Consider the following 12,693-nt stretch of genomic DNA (forward strand, 5'->3'; position numbering starts at 1 on the left):
GTCAGTTAGAGAAGTTTTGTTGTGTTCTTTGAGAGCAGGGAACAGAGCTGCCAGCCTTAATTCTTTACTTAAAGATGGCTGCTAAGGAACATTTCAGACTGCTTCCCGTTAAGGTTCCCTGCATAAATAGCAGTTTGAGTAATCAATTGAAGAGGAGATACAGATTCTAGGGGAGCACTTGGTAATGATCCATTTGGTAAGCATGTACCCTTGGAGACTGTAACTTATCCTCTGCCAAGCACAGAACCCTGATCCTGGAGTGAAAGTCAGCTGTGGACACCTTGCAGGCATTCAGACATGTCTACAACACACTTTGCTCGTTTTCACAACACGTGGTGCGGTCCTCAGCTTCTTACAGAACTCAAAATAAATATTTAAACACAGTTGTATTGATCAGAGTTCTCCAGGGAAACAGAGCCAATAAGGTCGATATCTATCTATCATCTATCATCCATCTATCTATCTATCTATCCATCTATCTATCTATCATCTATCATCTATCGTCTATCTATCATCCATCTATCTATCTATCTATCCATCTATCTATCATCTATCTATCTAAATTTATTTTAAGGAATTGGCACATGTGAATGTGGAGGCTTAGCAAGTCCAAAATCTGCAGATAGGCCAGCAGGCTGGAGACTCAGGGAAGAGTTGCAGTTTGAATCCAAAGGTGGTCTGCTGGTAAAATTCCCTCTTCTTCCAGGGAGGTGTTCAACTAATTGGATGAGGTCCACCCACTTTATGGAGGATAATCTGCTTTTACTCAAAGTCTACTGATTTAAATGTTAATCTCTTCTAAAAATTACCTTCACAGAAACATCTAGAATGTGACCAAATATCTGGGTACTGTGGCTTAGCCAAGTTGACATATATATTAAACATCACACCACTGGTTCTCTAAAGGTACAATCACTAGTCCTCCCTCACTAAAATTGAACAACAATAATAGTCTTTTCCCAGTTTCAGAAAAGAAAACTCAAGTTAGCGGATTATATTTCCCAATTCTGAGTTTTCCTTCCATACATTTTTTCTTAAACCTTTGGTTTCTATACTCACTCTTCCCTGATTATTGATAAAAGGAAGTCACAGGGCACTTGCCTTGACTATGTCATTATATTTTATGAAGATGTTACTCATTGGCGCCCCCCAAAAACCTGGGTTTTTTTCCCTATCACTAAGGGGAACAAGTGTGCATATAACACACATACACACACTCATATACCTCAAACACATGCACATGTAAACATCTGTGCTTAGTTTCTCTAGATAATAGGAAATGTATTCATTCCCTTATTTTAAAAATAGATGTTTAGATCACTGGAGAGAAGTTTCAGGCCTGTGGTGGTATTTGGGTAGGGTGATGTCTTGCCTTTTGGCAAAATGGAGAGAGAAGTTTCCTACATGCTTTTGCCTCCAGAGACTTACGCCATGCCTGGCTTTATGGGGAGTGATGGCCCTTGCAGTACCTGGACAACAAGTGATTTCAATTTTCTTCTTAATACTTTTCTGCATTTTCCAATTATTATTATTTTCTATATTCAGCAGGTATTACTTTTATAGTCAGGAAAAGTCTCAAAAATTATTGAAAACATCATTGATAGGTGCTGTCTCTAGTATTAACTGAATACGTAACATATATGTGTGTGTTTGAGTGGTTGTGTATCTAGTAACTCGGTTTACCTCTGCAAATCTTTTGGACATCTATGATTACCATCTTGGTCTTGGCTTACTTACATGATATGTATATGCACTCGCTCATCAAGCCTCACCTTCATTCTTCCACCTTCCCTTGTAATGTCTAAAAAAGTTCAGCCTCCTTCTCTCAATTTGCCCAGCACTGTTCTAGATTGGATTAATGAATTCCTGGATTACTGCATGGGCTTCTTAAAAGTCTTCCCTCATGTCAATCTAGCCAATTCTGGTTTCCTCCTCAAATGCCATATTCATGTATTTCACACCTCCTCAGAGTCCCTTGGCCACATCTAAGTCTCTCTCGTCCCATTCAAAACACCCCTTTCTTCAGCAGCCTCCTCTCTTGCTAATGCCCATCATGGCTTCTTCATAACCTGTTGTCCATCAGCATATCCCTAGCCCTACCATAGTGCTTGCTTTTAAATAGGTTCTCAAGATATATTTGTTAATTAATAATGATAATAACCGCTAGCATTATTGAATATATATTCTATCCAATTCTTTATTTCATATTACTTTTTTTTAAGATTCTATTTATTTATTTGACAGAGAGAGACACAGCGAGAGAGGGAACACAGCAGGGGGAGTGGGAGAGGGAGAAGGAGGCTTCCCGCCGAGCAGGGAGCCCGATGCGGGGCTCGATCCCAGGACTCTGGGATCATGACCTGAGCCAAAGGCAGACGCTTAACTGACTGAGCCACCCAGGTGCCCCTATTTCATATTACTTTAATTGTCTCACTTAATTCTCACATACCTCAATGAAATACTCTATTTCCACTTTCATTTCAAAGTGCCTGGTGCAGTTCTTGGAACATAATCAGATTCTCTAAAATATTTGTTGGATGAATAAAGAGAAAATTAAGCTAGGAGAATTTAACGATTTGCCTAATGTCGCATAGCTGGTAAACAACAGAGCCAGGATTCAAATTCAGGCTGGTCTAATATACAGCACTACATGATTTACACGTCTTTAGTAGCTGGATGATCCTTTTCAGTATTTTGTTATATGACCCCTACATCCCCCATTGTAAAATGTTGTACTTTCATTGCTGCTCAATAAAGGGATAATTAATTCTAAACATGAATTTAGAATAATTGTAATAGTAATTTCCAAAATAGCTAGTCTGAAAAGTTCAGAGAACCCTTAGGGTGGAGTCTGGTTATAGCCATGTTTGGAGCATTTTAGGAGAAACTAACAAAGAAAGATTATGCTTACTTCCAGCCTGAGCTGGAAGGTAGCAATCCCATATCCTGGAATGGCTAGCTTCTCTGCAAGGTGCCTCAGAAATACAGAGAAAAAAAAACAAGTCCCTACAGATTTTTCGCTATACTATGGTGCCTCTAATAAAGCAAAACAAGTAACCAAAGTCGCTTAAATAGACAATTACCCTCAAGACGCAAAAGGTGTAAGACTCCAAGGTAAAAACTCAGGCAGAGCTTGCCTCAGACAGGAAGCCACTTATACTCTTCCAATTGCAATAAGAAAAGAGTATAGATTTTCTGGGATGTAGATGGGGCAGCTGTAGTAAAGCAACTCACACTGTCAAGCATCTATCTACTGAATCCTACTCTGATTTATATAAACTTTGTTTCAATGAGACATAAACACCTTAACATTTCCTATTTAAGGGTAATTTATGCTCAACTTCTTAGACTCTTAGAGATTAGGGGAAACTCAGTCTTTGGGCAAACTCAGTCTTTGGTTTCTGTACTTCTTAAGGTTAGGAAAACATCTACAGGTTGTCCTGGGATAGAAAACATAGCAAATCCCTCTCAACCTGCCTTAGAACCAGTGCAGCTTGAGGGTTCTCAGAAAGCTATGTCTTTACCTGTCTGGCAATTCCCAAATGGAGCTCAGGATGGATTAGGGACAGTTCCTAAAGTCTTACAGACTTTTCTCAATTCAAGGTAGGATGGTTTGACCAGACTGTATGTTCACTAACTAGTATTTTGACCTTTTGCTCCCAGTTATTCTTTGTGTCTGTTTCAACATCCCCCTTTCTTTCCGCTCTTTTCCTGGCTGATGAATACTAGCTGAACTAGTTCCCTTTAATCAACTGCTCTCTGGCTTTCCATCCCTGATTCTTCACAAGGAAGATGGTGACTTCAAATTTGGATCTTGCTGGGGCTAGATCACTGCCAATCCATCTGGCAGGCTCCTTCCCTGCTTGGGTTCCCGTCAAGGTAGCAATCCCATATCCTGGAATGGCTAGCTTCTCTGCAAGGTGCCAAGGTTGTTAAACTCACTCCACTGCTTTGGAAAGCAAGAGACATCCAGAGGCATTTGTAGTATTTGCAGGGTTTGGAGAGAGGCTGGGGCTGCTAAGTGAAGGCATCTGTTTTTCCCAAGAGGCTATCTAGGTCAAGTTTTCCAACATTTAAACTTTTTCTACCCACTCACTTTTGTGAATTTTTCAGATAAAGCACGAGTTGCCAAACCAAAGACAATTTTCCAGGTGTTGCCCCCAAGGACAGCCTCAGTGGGCAAGGGACTCTTGTGATCCAAACCTGACCAACTCTTAGGACCCAAACACAAAATAGACAAAACATAAAACCCAATGCTCATGGGAAATGAAGGGAATCTTTTCAGTGGGAGAGAAGAACTAAGAACAGATGCTAAGTGTAGCCAGGAACAACCAGACAATAGCAATCATCAGCATCTAGTACCAGGGGTGATAAATTTTCATTTTTTGCAGTTTATAAATAACAATTCCACAGGATCCTCATTGAGTCCTTTTGAAAAATTTTAGCAGCAACCATGTCCCAAACATGCCAAACCCAGGGCTGTGTTATCCTACACAAGAGGGATTTTCTTTGTGAAGGAGAGCCATTTCTGAAACATAGGACTAGAAGATGCAACTCATCAGTTGGGGCATTCCAGCCACCCACACTGAAGCCAGAGTTACCCCAAATTGGGGAAAACATTCTCCTATAACTACTAAACTATCTGCCTTCGTTAGTAGGTAATACTAAAATATGCTTACATAGCTCAGTGTCAAGTAATTTGGTTCAGTCCAGAAAATGGGCTAGAAATGCCAGGGCAGGGCTGACATGGGTGCCCTGAGTTACAACATCACTTTAAAATGAGACTATTATTTACTTTTTTAAAGTAAATATCATGTGGCAAAATCATGCCTTATACAAACCAGCTGAAGTGTGTGATGTAACCATGTTAACACGTTTTTATAGTCTTGGAAGAACACAACAGGATTGGGTCTATCAGTAATCATGTAAAGAAGCCGAGTATACATTCCAGATGTTCATTATGTCCCAATCATCAGCTGGGAGCAAAATGGAGGCTTTCTCCTTGCCCAGGAAGTCTGATTTTAGTAACTGAGACAGAGACACACTTGAAATATGATATGTGTGGAATTATAATGCTAAATCCCATAGTTCCAGTTAAGTAAGTGTATGTGTGCAAAACAAAACAAACACGTAAAAAGCAGTGGGAGGAAAGAGAAAAAGAAAAGGAAGAGCAAGCAAAGGAGATACTGAAGGACCTTTCCATCTGAGATTTTTCCAGTTTAGCCTCATGGTGCCATGCTCATTTCCACTGTCAAACAGAACCTTTGCTGGAAAGGTCTAGGGGCATGGAATGCAAATGCAGATGTAGATCACCTTGCCTGTATCACTGAATAACCAACCTTTGTTAAATCAGACCTTTCAATGTCCTGCATGATCAGAGCAAGATGCTTCTATTTGTTGTGTTGCTTAAATTTCAAAATCTCTTCCAAAAGGAGGAGTTCTAAGCAACCTCTAAAGAGTCATCTTAAAAAGTATTTAGACTTTTAGACTGTAGATATCTGCTTCACAATGTTCTCTATCCTGGAGGGTAATGTTTTGAATCACACCAACTTTTTTTTTTAAGTTATTATGAAATTAATACAACTTCCAAGCCCTTTGCCGTTCAGCCTGAATTGATCTTTGCAAACAAATGTACCTCTTGTTACATAACTTCATCTGTCCCTTGGGCCAAGTTAGACTACTTGCTATACTCTAAACATGCTTTGCCCCATTTGTACCTGTAGCTCCTACTAAATTATCTTCACCCCTGCCTCAACCCCAGCACATTTAGCTTGAAAATTCTGGCACATTTTCCACCTATCCTTCCTTAAACCTCCCGGCATTTCTTCCATGCCCTCCTCACCCCTGCGCTAGCTATAAGTGATGACTCATACCTGTAAGCTCCTATATCACTTGTTCATGCCCTTCTCCTCTTGTATGCATTTAGACACTTATTTGTATATTTATTCCTTCATTCATAAAGTAGTCATTTATCATAATAGGCAACATGCTAAGAAGTGGAAATACAACCTATATTCTTCAAGCTGTACTCTTCTATCCAGTACCTGGTTTAATTGATTGTGTCACTGACCTACTTTGAAAAAAGGCCGCCTAGAAGCACAAAGGGTAAGTGTGCTGTGGGCACTAACTGTGGGCTTTAACTAAACAACATGAACCCAAAGTTACTTTCTTTTAATGCAGGTAGAAATAGGTTGGACTCAAGAGACGGTAGATAATTTAAATTTGAAATAAGAAGAAATATAAGAATCTAGAGGTAGTTCTTTAAAAAATTGAACATATAGAAATCACCTGTTATCATAATCATGGTGTCAAGAAGCAATAATAAAAGCTAAAATCTCAAGTTGCTTAAACCTTTTCGCTGGCAGAATAAGCTTAGTACTATAAGTTGAATCAAATGTCCTCCTCATTTGAAATTGTAGTTTCTATAAATTGAAAGCACAGTTAGGAAACAAATATTCAAATTTTCTTGAAAAATGAGCAAGAAAATAAATTAAGAATAAATCTCAGTTAACTCATCTAAATGCTACAGATAAAGATTTTACTGTATTTGCCATGGGCCAAATAAGGTTTTGTCATGCATTCCTGCATTACTTGAACACAGTAAGTCTTCCAAAGCCATCTCTGTGGTCTGAAGTCTCCACAGAGCAGACAACTCTCCAGTATTTGCATCTTAGTTGGTGCCCTCCTAACCATTATGCCCAGCCAAAATCCCCAAGTCCCAAAGGCCAAGGAGCTCAAAATCAACCATTCTGAACCACATCTCTTTCTGTGTTGGCATCGGACTTGTGAGCTCTGCCACACCAGGTCAGTTTCTGATTCTAGAGAGGTAGCAGTTATGGTTCTAATTGAATGTAGTGAGCATTCATGGAACCTCTGCTATGTGTCCAGCTCCTTTTGGTAGGCACTATAGGTTCACAAAGAAATACAAGACATGATCTATGATGACCTTGAGGAGCTTGCTATCTTGCTTAAGAGACACCAAACAAGAAAAAATTAGAGATGATATAATCATGAAGTATTAAACTGAGCATGTGAACAATTTCTAGATTATGTGATTATTGGTATGTGTTTATTGCTATGGTGAGCAGAGAGGGGAGAATAGGCCCTTGACCTTGGTTAGCAATCATACTTTATTTTCCTTTCTATTCACTCACCTCCTCTTATAGATGGCTGTTCTCATTTTCTCTTCTCTCCCAAATTCTCTACCACCTCTGCCACCATCCTCACTCTTAGTTGAAGACCTTACTTCCTGTTTCATCAAAAAGATAGAAACTTCACAAGAGACTTCCTATAAGCTCCTCCCACAGTACTTTTCTATCCACCCATTTTTTGTTGCTACACGTATTGTTTTCTTTTCCATTAATAGGTGTAAATATCCACGCTCTAGTTGACACTAACTACCATTTGCATCCCTTCTTGCCTATTCAAGGACCTCACTCCAGAAATTCTTCCCCTCTCTCTTATATTCTCCTGTATTAGCCCTCCATCCTGCATCATTCTCACCTGTACATAAATATGCTGGCTTTCCCCCATCTTGATTCTACCTTCCCATCCAGCTGCCACCTCATTTCTCTCCCTCCTTTTACCACGAGCATTATTTTTTTGAACTTTTCCCCACTGAACTATACACACACACACACACACGCGCGCGCACACACACACACACATATAACTATATATAGTTATATAGTTATAGTTATGTGGAACAGGGGAAATCATAATTTATCAGTGGTAAGAATTTCTAAAGGTCTGATTCCAACTGGATAGATTCTAAAGGTCCAATTCCAACTGGATAGAAATGAAGTATTTTCTTTAGGAAAAAAGCACTTCTCAAAAGTAGGTACAATAAAAATAAGGGCTTGTGTATTGTAGTGTGACTTCATAGCCAATATTCTAGCAAGTGGGTTATGTCCACAGGCCTCAGTTTCTTCATGCAGCTATGATTTCTTGGAGTTCATAAACATTTAGAACACAAAACATTTAGAACACATTGGTGAATTAGATACTGCTGCTTATATAACTGAATTATAACTATGATGATTTTAGTTTATTGGCAGCAAATAATTTAATCTATCTCATAGAACTGCACCAAAATTGTATTAGGTGTAGGTGGATAGCTATTTGAGAAAACTCATGAAAAATCAGAAGCTGCAACTGATAAATTGCCAAGACAATTTCTAAAACAGCCAATCTGTAGACATCAACATGAAGAACATAAACCACTTAATAAATACATACCTATTCTCAGCCTCAAAGAGAGGCTAATCAATGTCATCTTTTCATCTTACTACTTAGTATTTAAAAACTAGGATGGCAAATACAGAAAACCATGACCACCTTCCATCTTTATGATCAAACCTTACTTGACATCACATCACAGAAGAAACTACAGAAATGCAAATCCAACACTTAAAATAATTACTATGCATATTTTTGCTGGAGTTGGGGAAGAAGGGGTTGTAGCAACAAAAGCACATATCTGCTATCAGTGCTTAGTGTACCATATTTCAAGACAAGAATCAGAAGTACAGATTGAGAGATTCATGGCATTTTAGAATTGGAAAGGATGTTGGAAACCACCTCAAGTCCAGCTGCCTATTCATTTAATATCTTACTGAAATGGAGAAAGGGAGATCTGATGAGGGATATGTACAGAATAATGAGGTACAGTGATCTCAACTGGGCAAGAGAACAAGAAGGAAGAAATGTGTATTTTTGCTACATATATTCACTCATGTGGCACTTTGTAGAAGAGGCAAATGGTAAGGATGACCTCTTTGACACACTGATGGGCACTTGCTTGGGAAAAAGATTTCTTCTAGATTTGTGTGCCTCAGAAAAGAGAGGTAACACAAAAAGAAAGGAAGTTTAGACATAGATTTTTGGGTGGATAAGCCAAGCTTCACGATGGTCCAGGTTGGGACATAGAAGCATCATGTTGGAAAAAGTAAATTATAGTCCCCCAAAATAAGTGTCACAGAAGTTGATACAAGACCTGGGTTTAAATCCCAGATGTATTGCCAAATAGTTCTATGGCCTTGGACAAGTTACTCATTCTCTCTGAGCTTTTCTATCTACAATCCCAGGTTGAAACAGACTGGGACTTAAATCCCAGCAGCATCATTAACTGTTGGTGTGACCTTGGGCTAGTTATCTATAAAATTAGGATATGGATACCTACCTCACAGATTGAGCACACAAAAAGTGCTAGTAGAATAGATGTTGTTAGTATGAGAATGTTTGTATATATTTAGTACAAACCACTAACATAAAGTTTTCCAATTTGGAATTTACTTTGTTATCTGTATACAGAGTTTCCTGATGGCCTCTCTTTAGTAGAAAAGTTGGGTCAAGGTCAAGGTCAAGGTGACCTTTTTAAAACTGATTTGGGTATTCCCAAATTTATGTAAGTCCTTTTTTTAAAAAAGATTTTATTTATTTATTTGACAGAGTGAGACAGCGAGAGAGGGAACACAAGCAGGGGGAGTGGGAGAGGGAGAAGCAGTCTCCCTGCTGAGCAGTGAGCCTGATGCAGGGCTCGATCCCAGGACTCTGGGATCATGACCTGAGCTGAAGGCAGCTGCTTAACTGACTGAGCCACCCAGGAGCCCAAATTTATGTAAGTCTTGATAAATAAGCTAGCTAACATGAAAGATTGCAGAGCTCTTAGGAAATATCACCTACATAAAATGTACCATCCCTGTCATTAATCCACAGTGGACACCAAATCTAAATATGAACCTAATAGCTATCCAAAAAATTTCAGATTCTGAAATTTCTTCAACCTACAAATAGTCATATTGATCTCTCTGTCATATTTGTTAGCTTTAATTTAGAAAAACATTACATTAAATATTAGTGTTTATTTTATTTTGATGATTTGATGATAGGAGAGTAGCAGTGGTAATCTCTGTTCTGCCATATTAATAGCTGAGGCGAAGTGGGGAGCATACATAAAAATGGGACAGAGGGAGCAAGATGTAGAGGCACAAATCTCTTCCCTTCATACACTTAAGGAAAACAGCCTCACTTAAAAATACAAACAGTCCCTGAAAAGGTTACAGTTTATGCAGAGATTAATAGGAATTGCTTTGGGGTTCCTTATAAGGCTAACAGAGCTTCTGATGCTTTTTAGCAAGACCATGTTGCTTTCCAACACTTCCCACCTCACTACTGAAAACTGCTTCAGAGACTAGTCTCAAAAAAAAGACTACAGTTAGAGCTGGTTACTAATTTCCCTCTAAAAGACCACATGGACTAACCCCATCATGTTTTTGATCCCTGTTTACATTCCAGGTCATATCTCATCGTGAGATACTCTTTATCCTCCTCTACACATTCCTTAATCCGCCTTAGTCTTCTGTATTCCTTCCCTAAACTCTTCTGCTATGCTCTCTGGAACTCATAATATGTCATCAGCAAAATCCCCCATTTCTTCATCTTCTTTTGCTTCCCCTTTTTGCTCTAACTGAAACCCATCTGTCTCTCCGGAGGACAGCGATTTTTCCCAGTCTTGAGACTGTTTTATTTTTTCATGTTATATTTCATAAACAACAGGGTCTGGGGATGATGGATAGGTGTCCTCTTTATTCCCTATGATTACTTTCTGATTTTTGCTCTGTCTTCCCAAAGCTACTCCATTTCCAACTCCTTGGGAGCACAAGCTACCAGAATATGCCACCTTCTCTGCCACCTTATTGCTATTACCTATTGTCTTCTTGGTCATTCCCCTTTATGCATTGAAGATTTGTTGTCTGGATCATTGCTTTTCCTTCCGCCATTGCTCTTGTCACCATTCTTGAGGACGAACAGTACATCAGACAACGTGGCCTTTGAACTCCTTGACCTCCTTGCATCCAGTCATCTGTTCTCCACTCTATCTCAGCTATCACCTCCTCTCCACACACACACTATGCCCTAGACATTGCTATTTCAATTACCACTATCTTGGATATCTTAGTTGGTAGGGCATCAGACTTTTAATCTGAAGGTTCAGGATTCAAATTTCTGTTTGGGGATTTGTGGCACTTGACACTTACTTAGGTTACCAAATATTATCACTTAAAATTACATTGCTGAAGCATGCTTCCACTTTAAATTGAATTCAATCCATTTTTTCATTATTTTCAGAATATGCTAGATAAACATGTTTTCAGGAAAGGAAAAAAAATATTCATCTCCAAAATCCTCATTTTAAGTATACCACTCCCTGCACACCATTTTCTATCTTTCCAGCTCATTTCTTTTAGTACTTATCCTCTAACCATTCTTTACCCCATTGGGATATCCAATCCTTTGATTCTACCATATTTCCCTGTTATTCCCTTATGCCCTTGCCTCCCTCTCTACCCAGTTTAGATTCTGTGACCCATCACTTTAATACATCCCCATGTGCATATATACCTTGTCCATCAGTCCTTCCATCATACTTGTCAGGCAAAATCCCAATTCTGAATCTCTGTTGACTACGTGGGTGCAGCTGAATGTTGCTGAAGAAAACGATCAGGCTGAGCAACCTCAGCTGAGGTTTTTGTTTTTTGTTTTTTTACCAGAAACTCCAAGTCAACCTACAGTGCAGTACTGCTTGGAAATCCACGACCTTTCCAGAAATAATGTGAGGAATGTTGGGGGAGGGGATAAGACTACAAGAAGAAGACTGGTTATGATTCAAATGAGAGAGAGAGAAAAGAGATGATGAGCCATGGACTAAAATGGTCACAGGAATGTGGGTCAGGGAATATTTTCCAGAAACATTTAGGGGGCAGAATTGGCATGATTTGATGAGTGAAACTTGACTTGGGAAATTAGATAATCAGCTTTACTCATATCAGGAACCATCAAGTAGAAGCTAGAGACAATGGACAAATGAAGTCATTCTAGATTTAAGATTTTACCCAGAGTACTTCATTGGATGATTGGAAGGGACTTTTAGGAAGGTTATTGTTCATAGGAAGTTGTTCATTTCTGTTGTTCATAGGTTGTTCATGTCTTTGCACTCTGGCCAACCTCCCCAAGTTTCCTACCTAAGACGTCTCAAAAATAGTCTTTTTAGCTTCTCTCCATTCCTGTTTGTGAGGTTTCTGTTCTATATCCTTTGCTATTTATTTGAGGGGTTGAAGAGAAGATACTGATCCTTATTAGTTTAAAAAAATCATTCATTTAAAAAGAAAAATCCATTCAAAGAAAACCAAGTAGGAAGTTAAAAGTAAGGAATATGCTAATTTCAGTTTGGGACATTTTAATTTTCCTATTAAGTGACAGGGTCAATAGGCAATTGGTTATAATTGTTAAAGACATAGACCTGGGAATTGTATCTATTGTTTTTACCCACCTAGAATTCATTATACCTATTAACATCCTGATAGTCTCTGGGAAGTTACCCCTGTCCCCCTGAGCAGTCTCATCACTCTCTACCCCTTTATCTTCCTATGCTTATATTTATCTGTTTGTTTTATTTGTTTACTGACTATATATCCCTCTGTAATATAAGCTCCATGAGCCTAGGGACTTGGACTCTGTTGGTCACTGTTGCATTTCTAGAACCAAGAACAGTACTGGGTACATAGTAAGTGTTTTATGTATGTTAAATAAAGGTCAGTTTGTTTAAGGTTGACCTCACTCCTACCTCCAGAAATAGTGATATGACTCAGGCTTAAGGAAGTAATCATATTCTACTTTGTTGGAGACAATGGT

Source organism: Halichoerus grypus, chromosome 6, assembly GCF_964656455.1.
Source record: "Halichoerus grypus chromosome 6, mHalGry1.hap1.1, whole genome shotgun sequence".
NCBI lineage: Eukaryota > Metazoa > Chordata > Mammalia > Carnivora > Phocidae > Halichoerus > Halichoerus grypus.